Source organism: Sturnus vulgaris, chromosome 3 (assembly GCF_052056855.1).
Source record: "Sturnus vulgaris isolate bStuVul1 chromosome 3, bStuVul1.hap1, whole genome shotgun sequence".
NCBI classification, from domain to species: domain Eukaryota; kingdom Metazoa; phylum Chordata; class Aves; order Passeriformes; family Sturnidae; genus Sturnus; species Sturnus vulgaris.
The window spans coordinates 51,087,662-51,110,695 of record NC_142245.1 but is presented as its reverse complement, the minus strand read 5'-3'; the positions used below and the strand labels follow the sequence as shown (position 1 = coordinate 51,110,695).

At 37.7% G+C, this 23,034-nt stretch overlaps 1 protein-coding gene and 1 long non-coding RNA gene across 4 annotated transcripts in view; both read right to left on the bottom strand.

The window, feature by feature from the left end:
* Positions 1-23,034, bottom strand: part of PDE7B (phosphodiesterase 7B) — a 167,756-nt gene that overhangs the window by 91,117 nt on the left and 53,605 nt on the right. The gene's annotated exons all lie outside the window — the stretch shown is intronic.
* On the bottom strand, positions 177-23,031 carry LOC148224333 (uncharacterized). The gene is made up of 2 exons (XR_015802398.1): positions 16,545-23,031; positions 177-13,649 (listed from the first exon to the last, which is right to left on the bottom strand). It is a non-coding gene; the product is annotated as an uncharacterized LOC148224333 (long non-coding RNA).

Genomic DNA, 23,034 nt, shown 5'->3' with positions numbered 1-23,034 from the left:
CAAACCTCCTGCAATGAGAAGGGACATTTTCAACTAGATCAGGTTGCTCAAAGACCAGCCTTGAATGGTTCCAGAGGTGGGGCATACACCACTCTCTGGTCATATACACCTGTAACTCTATACACCTCCAGTGGCTGGTAGCTATTTAGTATGGCTAATTACTTGTATTTTATTAAAAAAAAAAAAAACAACAAAAAACAGTAGCAGACATTTATTAAGTAGGTGATGGTTTTCTAGATAGGATGAAAAATATTAAGCTCATAGTTTATATATTTAAATATTAAAGGTAAATAGTAGTTTTATTTAACATGCACATCAATTTTAGGTTATTTTTGTAATTTCACTGCAACATAGAGCCAAATACAACTTTCCTAATAGCTTTTTTTTTCTTTAATACTAAGTACCAATATATTTTAGTGTGTATGTGGGAGTACAATAATTTGAATTAGATAATGGGGTAAGAGATGTATGTTATTGGAGCCTTATTTTGGTAGATGTCATAAAGACAGGTCATAATTATAATTTAAAGGCCAGTGTAAGAAACAGGGAGGTTTTCACAACGCCAACTAGTTTACTTAGCCTTCTACTCTGAATCATTGTATCAGAGAGTCAGTGTCTTCCATGTGACTCAAAGAGGAACCATGGGAAAACAGCTAGACAATTTAACAAGCCAGGTTTTGTGCTGATATTTGGGTAAGCTAATTGTACTCTAAATTATAGTAATGGACAGTGGAGTAGCATTTGAGAGAGACCAACTGTCCTAAATTGTAACATTTGCTGTTTAAATATTATGTAGTAGAATTTGGCAGACATCCAAACAACCAAACTTTCCTTCTTTTTGTTTTGATGTTCAAAATGTTCCATTGCTTTAGAAAGAAATAAATATTGGAGTCATCTGTGCACCCCAGTTTCTGCTGAGATCAGAAGTAGGATAAGAATGGCACAGAAGGCACTTTCAGAGAAGAGAATCTCATGAGAAAATTCTGATCTCAAGTTTCTGCCTAAATTCCAAGACACTAAGATGAATTGAAACATTCAGAATTTGATTTTTTAGAATAAAATGCACTCACCAAAGCTTTTGAGGTTTGCCTGTTATCTACTAAATGTATCAGCAGTATTGCTTAAAAACTGTTGATTTTGCAAATTCAGTCTCTGGAGCTTGAGAAAACAGTAATGGTAATGGCTGTGTGAATATCTGTAAAGTAGCACAATAACCAAAAGAGTTTTGTTTTTAGCAGCTCTCATAATATCTATTCTTATTTAAAGAGTTCCACTGTATTGGGGTAGCACTTCATCACTTCCTCTCTCCTACATACAGTCCTTATGGGGAAAAGAAAGAAAAAGAGCTGTACTTTTGTAATGGTCTTCCATCTCTACAGAAGTCACCTGAAGAGTATCCAAAAGATCTGTCACAAATTACACACATTCTGAAAAAGTAATTTACTTCTTTTCCAAGCAGATACAAATTCAGCTCTCTGGTCTGTCGCAATGCCTGCGTGATACTAAGAAATCAGTTTTAATAATTTGGCTGTATCTAAGCTACCTAAACTCCAGAGTACCTCCTCCTTCTATGGTTGGCAATGTCAGACAACTGAGAGCTGGGATGAGATCTACAGCCTATTTCTTGTTTTTCTCTTGCCTCCTGGTTTCTCTATGAAGAAGTCCAGGGATGTAAGTTGAAAAAGCACCACACTGCACTGGATAGTGCTGGTTGATAAAGAAACCAGAACTAAGTTCTTTGTAGCATCTGTCACACTGTATACATGTAATTATTATCTTTGGTAACATGGGAATTGTGTTAACTTTTTTCAAAGGAAGGAAGTAATGTTAGGAATGATGAACCATTAGTACACTGTATTAACAGACACCCTATACCTCTTCCTAAACACATCTATTTTGAAGAATCTGTCTCAAGCATAGTTGTACACATATAGTTTAACTGTTGAGCTTGATGATCTAAAAGGTCTTTTCCAATCTAAACGTTTCTGTGGCTCTGTAAATCTGGACTATCAAGATTTATAGCTATCTAGTCACCCTCAGGGCACAAGTACAATTGGCAAGACAGTACAAATAACAAATGCATGTTGAAATGTAACACTGTTAGCCAGGTTCAGATATGGTGGTGTTTTTCCCAGGGAGTCGAGTAGGAGTTCATCACTTTGCAATGTCTGTGAGTCATGCCAGATAGCACTGGCAGCCCGGCATGACCTTGCAGACTGCTGTGTCCCCAGCTAACCTGAGCGTCTCGCTGTGAAGGACACGTGAGGAGCCTTTCCCTGTGCCAGGTGTGTGCAGGGAGGGAGGGAGTACTTGCCACCACTCCTAAAGCCCTCAGCAGGCACAACGTTCAAGTGGTGTTATTGTTGTCTCATTGTCCAGCCCAGTTCTGGTTGGGCAATTATGGTTGAAAAGAAGTGTCTTGCGTCTTCAGTTGCTTTTATTGTGAGTAATATTTAAAAGGGGTTTTTTTGTTGCTCAAAATAATTTGATTATTTGTGTTTGATTATTTCTGTTGTCTTTCCAATAACACCTGAGCTATTAGGTGAGGGTATAGTTGCAAACTACAGGAATAGCTGCAAGCTCTGCTGTTCACCTATAGTGAAAAGGGTCAGATATAAATGCTATTTATATCTATGGAACTTGAATAGATTACAAGCAAAACATTTAAAATAATGTTGTGTCCAAACCAATATTTCAGTCAGAGAAGTGGGATAAAGACTAATTCTAAGAGTCATCTAACATTGCCACAAGTAACAAAGGCCACAGTTACTTTATCCCCTTTATGGTTTGTGAGGGGTCATTTCCCTTAATTTAACACAGGGAAGACTGCTTACCTAATTTATCTTTCGTTTCAGTCCTGCTGCGACTGGTGGATCACCTGAAGGGTTGCAGCTGGTAAGCACAGCCCACACATGCAGCCTGGCCCAAGCTGGGCAAAGCTGTGAGCCTGACTGGAGGCTGAGAGGCTTTGGAGATGAAATGTGCTCAGAAATTTCTCTGTTTGGCCTACCACTAGCACTGTGTGTTGCAGCTCTGAAATCAGCTGCAACAAATACTTGCCTTATCACCTAAATACCGAAAAAATGCTATTGCTGCTGAGGTGAACCAATTTGCACTACACAGTAAGTGAAGGGATGTGCATCTCTGAGAGGAGCTAGCACTTAAATGTGTTCTAACATGAGCTACAGTGGATGAAGAGCTGGGAAACAGTACCAAAGGGAGGCAGAAATTCCTGTATGTGATTTCTCTGTTGTGCATGTGCATGGCCTTGGGTGGGAAGAAAATCTTCCCATCCCAACTGGAAGTAACAGTGTCTTGTTTATGAAAAGAGCATAGACTTTGGAAAGTTGTTATTCTGAATATCTGTAAGCAGTTTTTGTGCATTTGTTTCACCTGTATCATTTTCTGCATTACTGAGGACACTTTTTTGTTGAATTTTGCTAAGAATTTACATACAACTCCTCGAGTTGTACTACACTAAAAAGCATTTAAATGTATGAAATCTCTTTTCATTATGCATCCATAGACTGTAAAACCTAGAAGCTGGTTTCCAAAGAGACTGCTGATGTGGATGTCCTGATTGCAGACAATCCAGTTAGAAGCACCTAAAATTAATTGATTTTTAGGAACTAATTAGTAAGTATAATTTCACTGAAAGTGTATTTCTTTAACATATTGCACGTTGGTATCATAAAATCATAGCCTGAGGTTTTAAGCTATGATGGAAAAGATATAGCTGAGGAAAAGGTATCATCATTCCTTAAAGAGCCAAATTGCCTTTTTAACTATGTGGTGTCATGTTTCTTGCCTGGACTAATTCCTCCCATGTCATGGAATATTATCTGCATTCTCAGAGCATGTCCAATTTAGTGATTTTTCTCTATTATACCATGTAAAATGCCTTTTACATATGCATTGTAGTACCATGCATTTTCTCAGTACTGCACAATGAGCATGGTATATTTTCAAGAAAATGTTTGTATTCCCTCTAATGCCCACGTATGTGGAGCAGGTGTGCATGCAGACGCAGCAAGGCAAGCCAACAATCCCACTCCAAAACACGCATTTCTGGGACATTTAGAATTAAAACATAAATATTGGACAATGTGAGACTCCGTCTCTACACCTGTAGCTGCATTACCTATAATTATTGTTAAAAAATCAAGGTTCTACATGAGTTGCAACCAAGCATTTTAAAATTTCCTTAATTATTCTATAATCAGAACTGGCTGCTTTTAAACCTGACATGAACTGGATGTCTGAGTTGTCGTACATGTGAGCCCTCTCAAAGTCTTACTACCCTCTTTCATTACTATTCCTCCTCACAGAGGAGAAAACTCTTGAACTAGTCATCCTTGGTTCCCTTCTAGTTAACCAACAGAAACAACTTATTTGATTCATAGGCAGTATTTACATTGCCACATCTTATTTTGAGAGATGAAAAGAACTGTCAAAATGCCTGTCTCGTTCTGTTGACTGTCACAAAGCCTCAGATATAAACATTCTTACTGTGGACATATAAAAGTAAAAAAGAGGTAAGGAGAAAGCACACTGCTCCCCTGGCCATTCAATGTGCTCTCTGTGAAGAGAATTTACTGCCTTCAGTATTTGCAATAACAATTCCTTCTTTAGAGCTGAGATTGCCCATTTGTACTCTTCAACCAAGACCTTTCTGTGCTTTATTGTCTCCTGCTTTCTTTCCTTTTCCAAGATGAATCTCCTTCTTAAGCAGCAATTTGATAGAGTGAGAGAAGATAAAGACTTCAGAACTAGGAGTTTCTTTATTATAAAGTTCCATAATTTCTTTTGTAAATTTATTTTGTATGTTTGATCTATGCATAAAACATGACTAAACAAGCCTAGGAAATATATGAATCTTGGTATTTTGGCTCAGTACCATCTCTTACAAACTTTTCCTCACTTCACTCATCCAAAATAATCTAGAACTTCAGCTAGGGTTAACTATTTCTATATTCAGCCTATGATGGAAAAGGTTACAAATATTCACAGCTATTCCATAATGATGACACAATTAAATGAAATGCCTCCAAATAACTCCACTAGATTTTAATTTTTTTTCCCCTATATAAGCCTGAGGAAATAAAAAAATCCCATTTAGATAGGCCAAGTTTTAGGGGACAGTTAATGACAGAAACAGTAATTACAGGAAAGGCTACCTCAAAGAGCCCAAGTTCCACATCAGTAACAAACTGTTACTGATGAATCAAGAAGATAAGACTACCTTTACGGACAAACGGGAAAGGGTCTAAAAACAGATATTCCTGTTAACAATGGGAAAATATCTGGAGAAAAGCCAAAGTCTCATTTATTTGTGCAGCCTTTAGGGAAGAAAGTATAATGTATGGTTACCATGTTAGGAATATGAGAAAGCAAATTAGTAACTGAGAGGCTGTTCAAACAGAAATCTAGAAATCATATACACTACCTTTTAAGATAGGATTTGTACTGATGAAGCTTTTATAATGCTGATGTGGATGGTTTGAGGTTGTTTATAAAGAGACACACAAAAGTGGGTTTTAGCATATGAAAGAGAGAGAGCACAGTAGGGAGTCTAAATTCCTGTCACATAATTGAGCGAAGTATTGAAGGAGAAGAGGTATATCAATTTTCTGGTGGTAGGAGATGAGAAGGAGAAGGCCGCTGGGATCTGCAGCTTGCCTGAGACAGAGGAACTACTTTCTTTGCTACAACCTTGCAAGCTTCCATGTGTTTTTTTTCCTGGGGCCAGGAGCTAAAACTTGTGGTGATGTGATAGTCCTTGACTTCCTGAAAGCAGCAGATAGCCCACCAGATAGCCAATAGCCTCAGTACACTGGGGTGGCCAAACCACCCACCTCCTACAAACTCCTGTCAGTCAATAGGCCTTGTGATAAACACTTCCACTACAATTCCAGGGGAACCATTGAGACTGCTGGGACTCAGCACTAACACCATTTTTGGAGAGGAATGGATAGTTGAGCAGCTGTAGAGCAGAAGCAGGGATCAGAGTTTGGTGAGGACAGAAGTAGCAAACTGCCTAGGTCTCGTGACAGCCCAGGTGAGATGGAAGTGGCAAATTCAGGCACAACTAACAATGAACTCCACAAGTACATCAGTTGGAATTTTTGCTGCCAACAATAAGCCAACATGTAGAGAGAACTTGATGATGATGGAAGGTATTCACTACAGCTGCTCTCTGTTGGCTGGAGCTAGAACTAGACGCCCACAGGCACAGGGAGATGTATTCCTTGCTTTTGTCAACTGATAATTTCCTGGACTTCTGAATTAGGAGAGTCTTAAGTTTTTTACCTCACTGTAAAATGAAATGCCAAGAGCATCAGGTCTGTAATTTAACAACGATCATGAAGCCAGTAAGTGTAGCTTTGTTTAAGTAAGACCTGGTTAGGTCACATCTCTTAAAAGTAAATGAAAAGGAAAGATTAAAGTGGGTTCAGCAGCAAACAATTATCTTTGACCACATGTTATCAACTAGATGGCCTTATGCCTTTAAGTCTAGGTTAATTATGGTTTTTTCCAACAATATCCAATTACATGACGAATAACCTTGGCATCTAAGGCAGGAACCTCTGATATGCGTCACTTCTTACCTCAAGAAGACTGTTTATCAGAGTTATCAGTGCTGGCTGCTGAAAAATCAGCCTGCTATTGTTACATTCCCATTCAGAGCACGCTGTCTTCCAAAACATCCGAGCAGACCTGACAGACTGACAGCTGGGAGTACTTTGACATACTCTACCAGAGGGAACTCCTGGGGGGAATAAGCCAACTGCATTCATTGCACTTCTCCTTTGTAGCGTGTGGTAATGTAGCTGGGGAATCCAAGGGAAGTTTCTTCTGTGAGAGACAAAGCAGCAAATACATATAGGAAACATTCAGGTCGTATTTATGTTTTGCACTTATTTTACTCCAGGTTCTTGTTAGGGCAGTGGTTGAAAATTACAAGGACAGAAATATCTTGCACTGTGGAAAAAAAGGCTTTTATAGACAGGGATCACTCCACAATTGCTCCACAAAGAGAGAAGCATTCAATTTCTGACTAGCCTTAGATCTCATAAGCAACAGAGACTGAAAAGCATTCTTAGAACAAGTGTTACCAATAAAATGCTCCCTAAGAATAGATTAGAAGGTGATGTGGTTTGTACAGTAACATCTTAGTCTTACTGTCTTAGAATAAGAAGAGTCACTATAAATTGAAAAAAAGAAGGCATGAACTTCATTTCAGAATTGTTAGAGATCTTAATTAATAGAAATGGCTATTTGATATATCTTATTTATCAATTTAGCTATATAATGCTCTAATTAACCTGGGATTTGCACTTAATATATATGTCTTGTTTGAATCTTGTGTTAAATGCTTTAGAAACATCTAATGTCCCAAAGAAAAATTATCTTCCCAGCCCTTTGCCAGAAAAAAATAAACTTTTGACTCATAGCTAATAAAACTTTTGTTAATAATTAAAAAATGTTGATGATTAGAGCAGCCTACAGCTGCTAAACATGTATATTATAGATGAGATCTATCAGTCTCTGTCTCTTAGTGAATGTGAAAACATGTCATAGGTCATCAAGATGTTATGAACTAGATCCAAAAAATGTTCCTGAACTGGGATTTGGGAATTTCAAATAGGATTTTGTGCTTACATCCAAGGATCAGACCCTGAAAACTCCCATTTTACTTTTGTTTGACATTGAAAATACTTCAACACTCTGCCCGGACCAAATTTCTTGCTTTGTTTTCTTGCTTTCTAACTTTAAAACCCAGTTGGTGTCTGGAAAGATTTGAGTGAGAGTGTACTCAAAAGAACAATCTCTCAGATTGAGACAGAGTTCAGAAGCCGCTGCTGCTTTCGTGTTTCCATCCTATTTTCATCCAGATTTTTTTTTTCCCAGAAAAGAAACACTTTTTCTGGAGTTTCCTTGGGTTCACTACAGTTGCTGTTCTCAGTACCTGCCAGGTACAGCTCATCACAAGCTCTAGCAGTGACCACTACAAAATAGGACCAAGAACTAAAACTGAGCATGGAATTTATATATCAGTTTAGCATTTATAAGGGTTGTCCATAAATTGGGGGAGCAGGTTAAATTTCACTATCTGCCAGGGGGAGCACAACTTGTAGCTCAAAGTAGAACACCTTACAGCATTAAGTGTACCGAGCAGGAACAGCCTGTCTATGCAATAAAGAATTCAAGGTCTGAACTTTATGGTCTTCTTCTTGGATTTTATTACATTACTTCCATGGGAGACATCTAGTCCAGAGACCACAGTTTAGGAGTTCTTCTTCAGTAGTTTGTGATTGTACCTGGAGCAGATTAGGTTATGATTTTAAAATTTAAATTATTTTTGGCTTTTAAAGTCAGCTTTTTTTATTTAAGATTTTTTAAATTTAAAGTAGCTTTACTGTAGCTCTCTGTGGTTAAAATTGGTTCAGGTGCTTGTGAGCCAAATGCAATGACTGAAAGTCCTGAAGTGAACAGGGACTCTTTGCAATGAGTTTGTTCATATTGTTTTTCTAACTGGCTGCTAAGCTATATACAGATGCTTTCAAAGTCCCACTGGGACTGGAGTGACTATTTCAATACTTAATAACTTTAAAAGACTGAACTTGCAGTTTTCCTGTTCCAGTGTTGCTGCTTTATTTCGTGGATACATATTTGAGTTCCTCATTTGAATTGACATTTGCACTTCTGAGGGAGAATCAGGCTCAAATTGCTGTCATGTTTCACTTTGGAAAAATTACAAATAACTTGCACAAAGTCTTGCATTACACACCAGCCAGCACTTTATGGTAGCTTCATGATGACAAGGAAAATATAGACAAAGAGCTGTTCTACCAAGAAAGATGCATTCATTCTGGTGGTCTGGCTTCGGAAACTTGATTAAAAACAGTTTCTTTGTTTGTTTGGTTTTTTTGCAATAGTCAAAGGATAACTGGCAAGTGTTTGTGCACCAGCATTCATGGGAGAGAACAGCCTGGAACGTGGGAGCAGGTGTTGCATTGGCCAACTTGAAACAGGGAAGATGACTAAAACCCTCCCTCATTCTCATCCCTTGCCAAGTTAAATCCAATTTAGAGCAATGTGTTGCTACACATTACATCAACAATTAAAGAGGATAAAACCCCTGACTTATTTATTTTAAAACTGAAGAAGTCTTGTTTTACAGTACTATAACAACTGCTCTTACGAAAGAGATGTCATAGGATCAGTGAGCAGAGGGCATTAAGAGCAGAATTTCATATCTTTTCAAGCAGACAGCTCCTCCATGAGCAGGACACTCAGAAACTGCACATCTACAGCTGACACAGGCACTACATCAGCTCCATCCCTCCTGTTACGTCACCATGTCACTGTGTTAATCCAACTCATCTCCCTATTTGTCAGATGAGTTTAGAACCACAAGGCTGGGTCACTAGAGATCTTACTTGTTAGCTCTAAGTGAACAAGCTCAATAAGCAAACATGGTAAGAACTGAAATGTTGGCTACAAAATATTTTTATCAAAAAATTGCTGAATTCCACAGGGATTTTTTTCTATTTGTCAGAGTGGTTTAGTGCTCATTTTCTTCCACAAACAAAATTTCAGTTTTCATCTGTAAATAATGGATTCACAGATGCTATAGACATTCCTCAGGTGAACATTAACATGTCTGTCTCTTTATCCCACTTTTCTTCTGTGACTGAGGTTACTCAGCCAAGCTGAACCTGCTGTGAGTTGTCACCAGGGACTCCAGTCATATGCTGGAGTAACTCAGTGAGACACACAGTGATGCACCTCCCACATAAAGAACTGAAGCATGCAGACCTTTAACAATTCTGCCTTTTAAAAACCACATCAACTTTTCTGCATCTAAGGCTTGTTACTAGCCAAAGGATTTCACTAAAAGCTATTCGATTTGGGTCTCAAGTTTTGATCTGGAATGTAATTATACGATCTAATTTCAGGAAGATGATTTTTGTCAAACATTTCTGAAGAAATTCTTCTTCCAGCCAGCTTAGGTGTACACCTACTATCAAAAGCAGGCAAGTTTTTTAGTGGAAAAGAAGTGGGCATAGTGGCAGCAAAAATAAGGACAGGAACTGAATGATAGGCCCTGCCTATATGAACCTGTACTTTTGGTGTAGCTCCCACCAAGGGAGTTAAATATGTCCGTAATATGAAATCCTGCATCACATCTTGTTACTCTCGAGGTAGCTTCAGCAAGAAGATAAAAAACAGGTGGATAAAGGTGCTAGTAGCTCAGTAATTCCTGCAAATTATCTTTCCATTTCAAGGAAGATGATTTCTGGCAGGACAGTGTCAGAGGGATTTATGCTGTTTTGTAGAGGGAGGGCTTGAGGCTGCACAGCTGCCAGCCTAAAACCTTTCTAAGTCTGCTACTGGAAATTCACTTAAAATTAAACATCAGCAACATTGTCCCCCAACAAAGATTAGGAACAAAAAATACCAAGTAGGAAATGTTCAGGGTGAAGGGAGAATTGTGGTGCTTCTGATTAAAATCAAAATCAAACTCTCCCCCATCCCATTCTAGGATTTCAGAAAGCTTTCCAGCAAACATCTGCCTCCAGTTTCCTCTTTGTTTATTCAGTCATCAATTATCAAGAGACTTTTTGTTTTGTCTCAAAGAGCTGCACAATTTGAAGCAACTGTGGTATCTAAGATGGTTCTGCCTAAACCAAACACAGATTCCTTCATGGCACAGAGAAACTGGTTTGGATTAAAATAAAAAATATCCAAAACCAACAGCATTTTCTCTGTAAACCGTTCTGAGGGCTATTATAATGTCATTTTCCCCCGGGAAGCAAATAATACATAGACTTCAAAAGCCCTGAGCCTTGTTCTCAAACAACAGAAAATAAATGAGATTTGACATCATGATTTATGATGATTCCTTTCCTTTTTTTAAGAAAAGTGAAATATGTTAATAATTAAAGTAATGCAAATTTGAATTCTTCTGGCTGCTTAAGTACTGACCTGCACGTGCCTCAAGAGCCCTCTAGGACAAATGTACAATGGCAGCAATTGCACTTGTGCCTTTAATGTGGTAGCTCCCTGGACATATTATTACCTGTGATAAACTATTGGATTAATGTCTGTTGTTACACTCCCTGCTGATAACAAGAAATTACAATGAGGCATCTGCCATTCATTTTCCCTTTCCAGCAGAACTCTGTCAATGACTGCCATTGTTGTTACATCATGTGTCTGCTAGCTGGGGACTCAAATAATTTATGCTACCCCTTAACTTATATTTGCATCTTCACAACTCCTTCCATAGGAGAAGTTCCGTTGTGATTTTAATTGAATATTTACACAATGGCTGAGTGTGTTGGCAGCTCTATTTGAAGTTTCCAAAGCAAAGCCAAGTAATACCAGTTTGACAATGCTGTTTCTGTATTCAGATACTCCCCAAGTTTGTAAATATAAAACTTCAGATATCAATAGTTAAAAATATTAAGTTCTGTTAGAAAATCTTCACAGGGAAGTTAGAGCTGAGGAAAGCAAAACTTCTGTCTCATTCTTAGACCTAAAGGCCTTGACAAATGCCTGGCTCAAGTATCAAAGTTCCAGCGCATTCTTAATTATAAATTTGTCTTCCTACTTTTGTAGAAACCTTAAATACAGCTCATGGGGTGGAAATGCTTCTTTTTAAGTATGTTCATACATAACAAGAGCAATAATAGGACAAACATATATATTTGTGTATATATATATGTGTATACACACACACACACACACACACACACACACACACATATATATATATTTAGGGACTATCTTTATATATTGTTATCTAACTATCTGAAAAGACACTGAAAATAACTGTCCCTTCTTCTGTCAGCAGGGTAATATGCTTCTCGATATGATCGTGTTATACATTTCTCCTGCCAATGTATTGCACTGTTTTCAGATGGAGAAATTAATTCTAGTCCACTAATCCTTGCTTTCTTCTAAGTCTGCTAATAAAGTGTATGATCCTAGTATTTCTGAGTCCCTTCATTAGCACTCACTGTTATAAAACAAAAAGATACCTCAATTATAATTTGTCCTATATATGCATGAATAAAATGTGAGGATCTCATTACTGTATGTCAATAAACAAAACCCTGCAATATGAATAATTCCTTTGAATTAATTCTTAAATTAAATTTGCTCTGCACTAATCTATAAGCTCAGTGTGAAAACCCGATTGAGACTTAAAAATAATTTTACCTTATGTTTCAAAAAGGAAAAATTTCTCATTGGACTAAATCACATTTGCCATTCCCCAAAAACCTGTCCTCATGTGAGTGTATAAGACAAACATCTGATAAAGTTATAGGTTGCATGCACTAATTGCTGGCATGTGTACTCTAAGTAGGCAAACAATAAACACACATAACCCGTCATAAATTATGAATTAAATACATCCTAAACATGCTCAGTCGAATCTTAACTGAGCTGATTGGTCCTGAAGGTAATTTGTGGCTACAGAAGTCTGCATGTTAGAGCAACTGTTGGGTTGAAGTCCCAGTGGGTGCTGACTCTCAGGCAAGGTTCAGACAAGCAGGAGCACAAGAAGAGCAAATTGGCTGAGTTAAACAGCTGTAGTGGAGGCCCCCAGGTCTGCACTGTGTATACTTTGGAGAATTTTGTTTGGACTACTAATCTATGTCCATGGATTAGATGTCTAGTAGCAGCTGGAATGCAGTAGAAGTGCTCCCAGAGCACAGAGCTTGCTCTGTTTCATGTGAAAGTTGTCCAGTTTGTCTATTCCAAGACTGCTTCATAGAACAAACCAGAATTTGCAGTATGTTGGGATAGGATCTCAAGAACACACATCCTGAGATGATCTAAAACACGAATGTGTACACTTTCTTTACAAAAATGAGCTAGAGAGTACCCGCCATAAAAATTTTACTGTGGATTGATATTCACAATGTTATGAAAATCAAAATCATATTTAACACATTAACGGCAGAATTTAGTCTTCATATCTAAAGATTTCATGATACAGTCAAACCTTCTTCCCATGGGACAGCATGCTGGATCCCTTAAGCATTTGAAAAATCTTTTGTCATGTTTTCAATTTAATTTATTAAACTCAAATTCAGGAGCTATTCAGATGTCAGAAAAGGTCCTGCAGCTATGTCAAAGGGAGAGAGGGAGAAATGAAGACTTCACAAAAGCAATGAGGAAAAGAATTCAGTTAATAAAAACGATTTCCCACAAATACTTCTCTACAAATATCCAGAAAAACTTGAGACTTGATTTTATGTTAAAAAAAATATCTTTCAGATGAGGTTGATTAGCCTATTTTTCTATTATTCCCTCAACTTTAAACCTGAGGGCTTTGAACGCCATGAGAAACAATATCTGTACTCCAGGAGTAAGATTATTCTCCTCAAACTGCTCACATCCACATTACAGTTTTATCAGGAGTCAATGGGGAGAGTAGGATTCTTCAGACCAGTTTTAGACAACTGTTTTGCAATGATCTAAGTCTGAAGGAAGCACCTCTTTCTTGTTATCTTCTACCACAAAAAGGATGATTATATGATGGCTGTAGACTTTAAAATTAAAGTTTTACAGATGTTTACGGACATTCTGCTAGATGAATTGCATCCCAGCTGTCTTCAGCATTATTTCCCCTGCAGGGTGAGAAGAATGTCCTGTGAGGGAATTCCAGTAGGAGAACTCTCTGAACTTTTCTGTAAGAAATACATTAATTTCTTGACATAGCCAGCTGTGATTCAGAAATTCCGTTTTTTGTTGCTAAATAGAATTTCCATCATTTACTACCAATATTCACAGTCACACTCCATGATTTCATAAGCCCAGAGTCTCAAGTGTTTGGATCAGACCAGTGCTTGAGCATGCACAATGCTAGACACTGTGACTGACCCTGGCATGCAAACTTATTTCAATCTACTTTTTTTTTTTGGCTGCAGTGAGAATAAGTAAATATATGCTTAAGTAGTTCAACGATCAACAGATGATCTAAGAAAGCAACTTAATGCTTTAAGTAGTATGAGATGTATAAGAAGACAAAAGATTATACTTAGAAATTATATTCTAATATTAAAAAATTTAAAAAGGAAAAGGAAGCTAAAGCTATCAAGGAAAACTGGTTACTCAGCTAACCAGGCCAAAGAACAGCAGAGTTATGATCTGGTTGCTTTTTTTTTTCAATACTAGAGGTGAAAAAAATTCTTACAAATATTACACTGCCAATTCTCAGTAAGAACAGTAAAATAATTAACAACATTTCAGAACAGCTCCAGAATACAAGACAACCTTATAATACAGAGCAGAGAAGAATATAGGAAAATGCCTTCTTAACCTGAGAAGTTTATGAGCATGTACAGCCAGGAATTGAGTGCTTGAAAGCACAGGAATTCCATGGCTTTCTCAGACATAATTCACTCCTACTAAGAGTAGCTACACAATAGTCTGTAGGATATTGCAGAAACTAATTCCAAGGTATCTCCAAGTAATAATTAAAGTAGCAAAGATTAATTGCTAGAGATGAGCTCAAACCACAAATCATAAATCTGAACCTTTAAAATCTAATTTTGAAAAGTTTAGCTCTGGATTCATTATATGTATGCTATCATGGAGGGATAGCTGATGTAAAACTGTGAATAAACGTTTTCTTCTTCAATTTGGTCCCCAGTTTGGAGTTCCTTTCCCCCCCTCCCCATCTTTTGAGAGAACGTTATTACAGCAGTACGGTTAGTCACAGCAATTTTCTGTACAGCTTGTACTTTGGGTGAACCAACCCACTCATAACACTTTGGACAAAGAAGATGGGAAACTACGTGAATGCAGTCCGTGTTTGGACACAAGGTTAGGCATGAGGAAAAATCAAACTGTGAGGAAGCAGAGTGAATAGGCACTTGAAATCTATTTTCCAACAGGGGATCAGCAATAACTCATGTGACAAATACCATGAAACAACATATGAGATCATCTTAAGTAAATCAATCAGGCCACTGTTCATCTGCTTTCCTAAGAAGTGCTCAGTTAAAAAAAATAATAAAAGGAAAAGGAAATGTCTGCGAAACATAATTCAGGATTCTTCTTGTCTTATATGTGTCCTCCCCCAGATGCAGGGGGCTATTTCTTATCCTCCTGGAGTCATAGCCAGCATTTTATCTTGTGCAGGGTCAATAGATGGAACAGAGTGCACTTAATCCCAATCTGTGTTGCCTTTATTTTCTCAGGTAAGAAAAAATTGAGTGCTGTGAGGTTTAACTATCTAGGACGATGAAAGCTCAGAATTAAAAGGTTAACCTCTCACTAGATTATTACATAAATGGGCAGCAGAATGCAACCCTTCTGTTTGCAACATGCTTTGGACAAAAACGAAGACACTTGGCTTTACAGTCTGCTAGCATTTGAAAGTATTTGTAGTAATGCTTTGAGTGCAACTTCAGGATAGGACTTGGAAACCGGGAGCTTTTTCTTAAATTCTCAGACAAGTCAAAAAACCTTTTTGATAGAAAAAGAAGCTGAAGTGTCAGGGGTTTGGGGTTTTTCTAACTGAGGGACTAGAGGTTTTTTTATCATCTCTTGAGGTTTTGAATCTCAGCTGGGTCTCCTGGTCCAAATGAATGGTGTTGCAGACGTAGGCAACACAGTAACTCTTCTCCAGAAAGCCATCATGCTGGGCTTACATTATATAGATGCTGCCAAATCCTCATTACTGCATTCTCTATAAGTGCCCTGACACTCCCATCTCTTTCTCTACCAGGTTCAGACACAAGAAAAAACTATATATGATTCAAGTTAATGTTTATGCGATAGAAAACCAAGAACCCTAAATAAAATTTAGAAAAGTGTTTTATATGCATGCTCAAAAGGACAAGGCCAGTTTTTGTCTCCTTCAGCACCCTGCTGGAAGGTAGAATACTGCAAGAGAAGTAGTTTCAGTCTGACCTGATTTACAGGACAGAACAGGATAAACAGGCGGTCACTGTCACTCAACTACCAGCCTATATAATTACCTAAAATAGTAATTAGATCAAAATTACTTGAATAATAAGAGGTTATTAGAGAACTGCTCTTTAAAATATTCTTAGGGCATCAGAAATTTGAATGTTTAATTTTATTTTTTTAAATAATTTCTTACCCAAATTAATCAAATAGTCAAGAAAGTAAAAGCTGGATTTGGTATTTACATTCTTTGTGGTTTTAGGCAAAAATCTTATCACAGTGAAGACAAAGAGTTCCTACTTGTTCAGCCTGAAGCCGTGACATGGTGATGGAGAGGCACAATGGTGGCGTGTGTGCACCATGGAGTCCGTGACAAAGGAGCTGCTGTTGTGGCCTCGTGCCCGCTGGTTTGCCACTTTCTGTCTCCAAGCAACACTCCCGTGTAGGCAGCCTGGCATCTCGGCCCTCCACACACATCGAGCACGGGGGGATGCCCCAAGCCTTTGGCCTGCTCTGTACTACATGGCCAACAAGTCATGGGCATTCCCAGAGAAAGCAGGTGAGATTACACCTGATACAGTCAACTCAGGGAGGAGGGCTTAACTCACCTGCAGGAGCAATAAGCCTCTGTTTCAGTGGTGGTAAGGACGCACAGAATCCACTTTTAAAAATTCATTTACAAGCATAGTTACAATATCAGGAGTTAAGTCTTATTTTTAAATTGTGTTAACATACTGGAATGCTGTTTTAGAGGAAAAAGGGAAACATCTTAGAATTTATTTGAAAATCTCTACTCAATTTGGGTAGAAAAACTGCATTTCCATAGATCCTATCTATACAATCCAGTTCTCATCAGAATAAGTTGTTGGTAGAGAACGAGAGCTGGAATATGAAATATAAGTGAAAAACCCAAAGCATTGACTTATATGTTAATTTTTGAATTTATCTACATTAACAGGATATCAAAAGGAGATATGGTGTTTATCTTTCTGTATGCATTCACACCATTGCTTTACAAATGGAAAAAACCTGCTTCTCTTCATCCTGTGTTGCAAGCTACTCAATGAAATAGAAGACTATCTTTTTGTAGCAGACATCCTAAGCCTCTCCCTTTCGACAGCTATGAAATTCTGAGTAATCCTGATGGGCAGTGTAGCAACGAGCATGGATTTCTTGCTAGTCACTGTAGATTTTAGGTCTTTTCCCCATAAATGTGTTGCTTAATTTTACAAAAATTAATTCATGTTTATTTGCACCTCATTTGCATGGATAGAATACTAAGTCTGCACAAGGTCAAGTGCAGGTGTAAGTCTTCGAGTGACCAGGATATAAATAGTCCATATATCTGGCTATTTAGAACACCATTGCTCATGCATGACTATCAGTTGCAGCAGAAGTTTTGCATGTGCAAGAGATATAGGGTCACATTTCAAAAGCACAGGTTCTTCACCAGTGCAGAACCATTTCACTACATGCCTCATTTCTTTTTCTCCCTTTGCCTTGCAGGGCAAGTTGACACATTTAATTACTCTTCAGTATTTTTACCCATTAAGTTATTGGGTTATTTACCTGATCAAGTTTTGCAAAGTAAGATGTAATTTTTTGCCACAAGTGAAGGTGCCTTCAATGGTTATATAAGGCAGGGGCCAGCCAGCCAGAGCCTTGCCAGTGCCCCTCTCTCCTGGCTTTCAACACAGTTGTTATTCCAGTAATGTCTCTCTCTCTCAAGCTGTGGCTGCCAACTCTGTTCAAATGTGTGGTGGTTTCCTGCTGTGGGCAAAAAGCCACCAAGACTGAAGCTGGATCCACGAAACTAATTTCATGGCTAAATGCCGATTCGTTTACCCGTAACCCTTCAGAGGCAATAAATGGTGGAAGTATGCCAAAACCCCACTTTTTGGTGGGGATGAGGGAGGTAGACACCTCTCTGTACTGGAATATGAAGAAGTTTGTTGCCTTAAAGCAACAAAGTTATGTACTAGTAGTCTGGGGAATTAAAAAAACAAAATGGCACTACCTCAATTTTTTTTTTTTAATAATTGCTTTTTTTTGTTGTTTTTATTTAATTTTAAATGGCTATTTGTGAGGAAACTACTTTTATTCCAAGCAAGGATTCATCTGTCTGCTCTTGCAAGGATTAAGTCTGCACCAAATGGGAAACAAAACTCAGCCACATCATTCCTGTCTGCATGGAATTTACAGTAATGAAAAGAAAGCACCTCAGCTTTTTGCCATGGGGCGTCTGGAAGGCTTGTGTTTTCATCTTACTAACCAGCTCCTTAAGGAGAGCGATTCACATTTCCCCTGGAAGAATTTCTGCAGACAGCAGAGCTGGCCAACAAGGGATGTGACCTCTTCAAAATCTGCCCAGCATTTCATTAAGGAGTAAAGACCAAATCTGGTGGTGAAAGACTGCTTGCTGAAGTAACAAACTAAATAATTCGCACTTATCATCCATCCCCTTTACTTCACTATCATCAATCAGGTTGAACAGATTAAAACCGAAGGGATAATTTAATTTTGTATGTGCTGTGATGGGTGCCACTGCCTGTTTTCTATACAACATATAAGGATAACCATATCTATTCTGTATAAACAGGTAATTATTTATAAAAACAAAATTGGATACATACATACATACACACATACACATACATTATATAATTATATATATATATATATATATATGATTGAAGTTTCTCTTCTAGTTGGCAGACCTTTTTGCTTCTGTGCTAGTCTAGAGCCAGCTATGGGAACTTATTTCTTCCAGGACAGATTCTTAAGACTCAGTGCTCTGCCATGTAGAGGTTACTGAGTTAACTTTGTTAACTGAGCTAGTTAAGGAAGTGAGAACTAGTAGTTAAATTGCCTTAACTTTGGGCTTTTAGAAGCTCATATGCAAACCTTCCCAGCAGAGTTAATTAGCTTAGGCATCCAACCAGCAATTTTCACAGCAAACTAACCCAATTATCTCTGCATGATATGATACTGTGTCATGTCTGAGCCCAGAATGCGTCCGTCTGCATATGGGAAAAATTCACCTCAGGTTGTGCCACTGAAAATAGCAGTTGATGCTCTAGGGAGAAGGATTATTCCCTTCTGCCTTTCATAATACGAATTGCTAGACTGATAACTACACAGTGAGTACATTTCTATAATCTCAATTTTTGTGATAACTATAATTTTTTGAGTCAAAATCATTAGAAGTAAAGAGCACGAGGAGCCCACGGTTCTAAGTTTCAGAATGCAGAATAAAGAAAAAGTTTTTTGACATCCTGTTCAGCATTATCAGACTTTTTTTTTTCATGGCCATGTGCCCTCACTAACTTGATAACAGTTCCAATTTCAGCAGAACAGTTCAGATTTTCTTCCTTGCCCTGGAAGTGCTGATGATCTCCCATTACCTCCTGACAGACTTGGAGATTCAAGGGAAACCTCTGATAACACACTTCTATTGACAGTGTGATATTTTCATTACGTATATTACTGTAGAACTTCAGCTTCTCATTGTACTTATAAATTTATTCTACTTCTTCTTAAGAAGTGAGGAAGCACTTATCTTCCCATTTTTCAAGGGACAATATATGTGCAGGGTTCAAAGTCTTATCCAATGGCATACTCAAGAAAGCTGTGATATATTTAGAATCTGAGCACTTCAAGTCTTCAAAAGGCTAAGGTGGGCCTCTGACCAACTTTCTTTTGTGAAAGTTATCAAAGTTGTGTTGCTTTAACTGGTATAATATATTGTCCTGGTTTTGACTGGGATGGAGTTAATTTTATTCTCTGTAACTGATACAGCACTGTGCTTTTAATTTAGTATAAGAAAATTGTTGATAACACACTGATGTTAAAGTTTTGTTGAGTAAAGCTTGCTCTAAAAGACTTTTAGGTTTTCTATACTCTGACTGTGAGCAGGGGCAATGAACTTGCCAAAGGGATGTTCCATATCATACAGCATTATGATTAGGAAATAAACTTGTGCTTTTGTGTGTGTGTGTTTGTGTGTGTGTTGGCTGGGAGCTGACGATCACTTTGGCCAGCAGCTGGTGAGCAATTGTATTGTGCATCACTTGTTTCTCTGGGGTTTTATTCCTCTTTTTCATTACCGCTATTATTATTGTTGTTATTATTATTAGTATAATATTTTATTTTGCTTCTATTATTCAACTGTTCCTGTCTCAACCCAGGAGTTTTACTTTATTCTCATTCAGTGCCCGCTGCGGGGGGGAAGTGAGCAAGTGGCTGCATGTTGCTTAGTTGCCAGCTGGGATTAAATCATGGCACAGATAAAAGTGTAAAGAAACGAGCACAATATAAAAAATAAGAGCGAGAACATAATTTTCTGTAACGACTTTAGTGCAGATAATTACACTAATACTAAACATATTCTGGTCAGAGTACATAGCTATTATCTTTTATATCCTCAGGAAACACTGCTAAGTGACCATTTGATTTTGTTATTTTTTACACTTGAATTATAAATATCCATCACTCTGATGCTGAAAGATAAGGCATTAAGCTGATGCTATGCTCTTAATCTCGGGTTGAGTGATATCTAGTCAGTGCCGTGAAAATTACCTACTTTGACTCTAGGCATTGTAAGCAGTTCGGCATTTTTTAATCTATTATTTACTGTTTTCTAGCAGGAAGAAGGATTTTTACTGCAAACCTCTCTTCCTCAACCTTTATAGAAAAAGAATCTCATACACATAATCCATGTTACCTCAAGGAATGTGGACTCAGTGACAAGCCTGGCATTACTTATAAAAAACTTTAAATTTGGTGCTAGCCCAGAACCAGTGGTATAAAGCAGATACGGATATTTTCTGACAAAACCAGCTACCATTTTAGAGTACAGCTCAATAATGTGCAGTTTCAGATATGGACTAATCTTGCATCAAAGATCCCTGAAGAAACACAGTCAGCACTCCAGGCTCCTATGTTTCTTTTCTTACTAGGATAATTATCCTCTTGCAGTTTTTGGGACTTGCCCTCTAGATTTCTGTCAGCACCGTGTCACTGTTACATTAAATGACAGCACGACAGTTTCAGCATATTTCAAAGATGGAGCAGCCAAGAAAGATGTCCCTCTCTGAAGGCACGCTGTGCTTTGTTCACTGGTTACACCCACAGACATTAATAATGTCAGCTTTGCATTGATCAGTGACAAACTGTACATTCTCTTGGAAATTCAATTCACTTGTAAAATATGAGGCTGGGCACTGCATGACATATTCAACACAAAGTCTTGGGCGTTTTTGGCTGCACAATTTCTGGTTTCTGCTCTTCCCTACAAATTCAGTATGAAAAGAGAGGTGTCCAGAATGGACACCCTCTGGCTTTACAGCACTACCAGAACCACACAGATTTCTGTCATAAATGGAAACAATGGAGCTTGTCTTCAGTAGTCACTCTCAAGCAAACCATAGTTTCTGCTGTGTTTGTATTTGTTAGTTTCTTCTTCCCACCTCTTACAGAGCTAGTTCTGAAATATACAAATTGCACTTAGAATAGTTTCAGTTCTATATAAGTCTGTATATGATTTGGAATACCTTTGGGTGAAATGAAAAATTCTACATTATATGTGACACTACCGTCCTTAATTTGTTAGTGACACTGAAAAATAACAATAGCAGGCAAAATATTTTTTAATACAAGAGACGTAACCTCTGAGAATCAGTTACACCTTTGGCATGTGCTCTCGGAGTCAATTTTACATTCCTAGCAGTTTCCTTGCCCAGCACAGCATATGTTCTCATTCTTGTACACGTATATACTACAAGACATAGATAGGAACATATGCAATGGAAACAAGATCTCGTTCTTCTCACTTCTCCTAAAGAATTGTTTGCACTAAGAGGGATGTCAAACTCCCAATTTTGGACTGACTTGTTCTAAAAATGTCAAATGAAATGATGAACCAACCCGTGCAGGAGGGGTTTTTTGTTCTCCTCTCTCCCATCCCCCATTCTTCCCTCTAATGCATAATAACATTTGCATGGATACAATAACTTCCTTAGAACTGGAGTATTAGGAACTCAATTGTATTTACAATGTAGATTATAATTGGCATGATAAAGGATCACAAGTGTATCTTTTTCTGTCAGCTTGTTCCATTAAGGAATTCTAACCATGGATCATTGATGTAACCGATCATTATGGCCCATTGTGTCAGTTCATCTGTTGGGATCTGTGCACTGCAAGCATGACAGATTTCCTCTGCAGCAATTATAGTCTGTTGTGACAATAGGATTTAATGAATATAAACAACAAACCACATAATCTGTTAATACAGAGCACAGCTATGCACCCAGATGGGAATTAAGTTCCTAGACACTGCCAGTTGCAGTTTAAAAAATTGTAGCTATTTCAATCTTCATGTGCTCTAATTTACAGTATATATTTATCTCTTCCCTGGCAGGTCAAAGGTATTCAGAACTTAAGGCTTAATCCTGCAAGTGTTCTGTGATTTCATTTTTTTTCAGAGTAAACATTATGTCTTAGGTTTTTATACACTTACTGCCAGTCTTTCACTGTGATACTAGCCATGCTATTAATGTTGCAGTAATAGCATTGTAGACAAAACAACCACGATTGGTCACAGAAATTAATGAAACATAACAGAATATTTTTGTGTTGTTTCTAAATAATAGACATTTCTACTTAATATGAATTTTTACAAAGCTACACCAGTGCAAATACGTAAAATCACATTGACTGAAATTTCACATTGACTGATGTGGCTGAAGGTCTGCTCTAGAGATTTTTAATACATGCTTGTGGAATTAATACTGTCCTTAGAAATACAGATTTTCAGCTTTTGAATTTGAGTTTTGGACTTCAGCTCATCAGAGCTCCCAATTACAGAGTTGGTACTGTTATATTTTCATCTGTGCACGTGGACACTACTGGAATATATATACGTTGTTTAAATAATTGGAAGTTCATCGCAAAGAATATATTCATGAGGACTACATATGGATGAGCTATGCAAGTGCCATTGTGGATCAACATGGTCATTATCATGTACTTTTAAGAAGAAATTCCCAATTAAACATATTTCCATATCCACACTTGAATAAAAAAGGGAAGAGATTC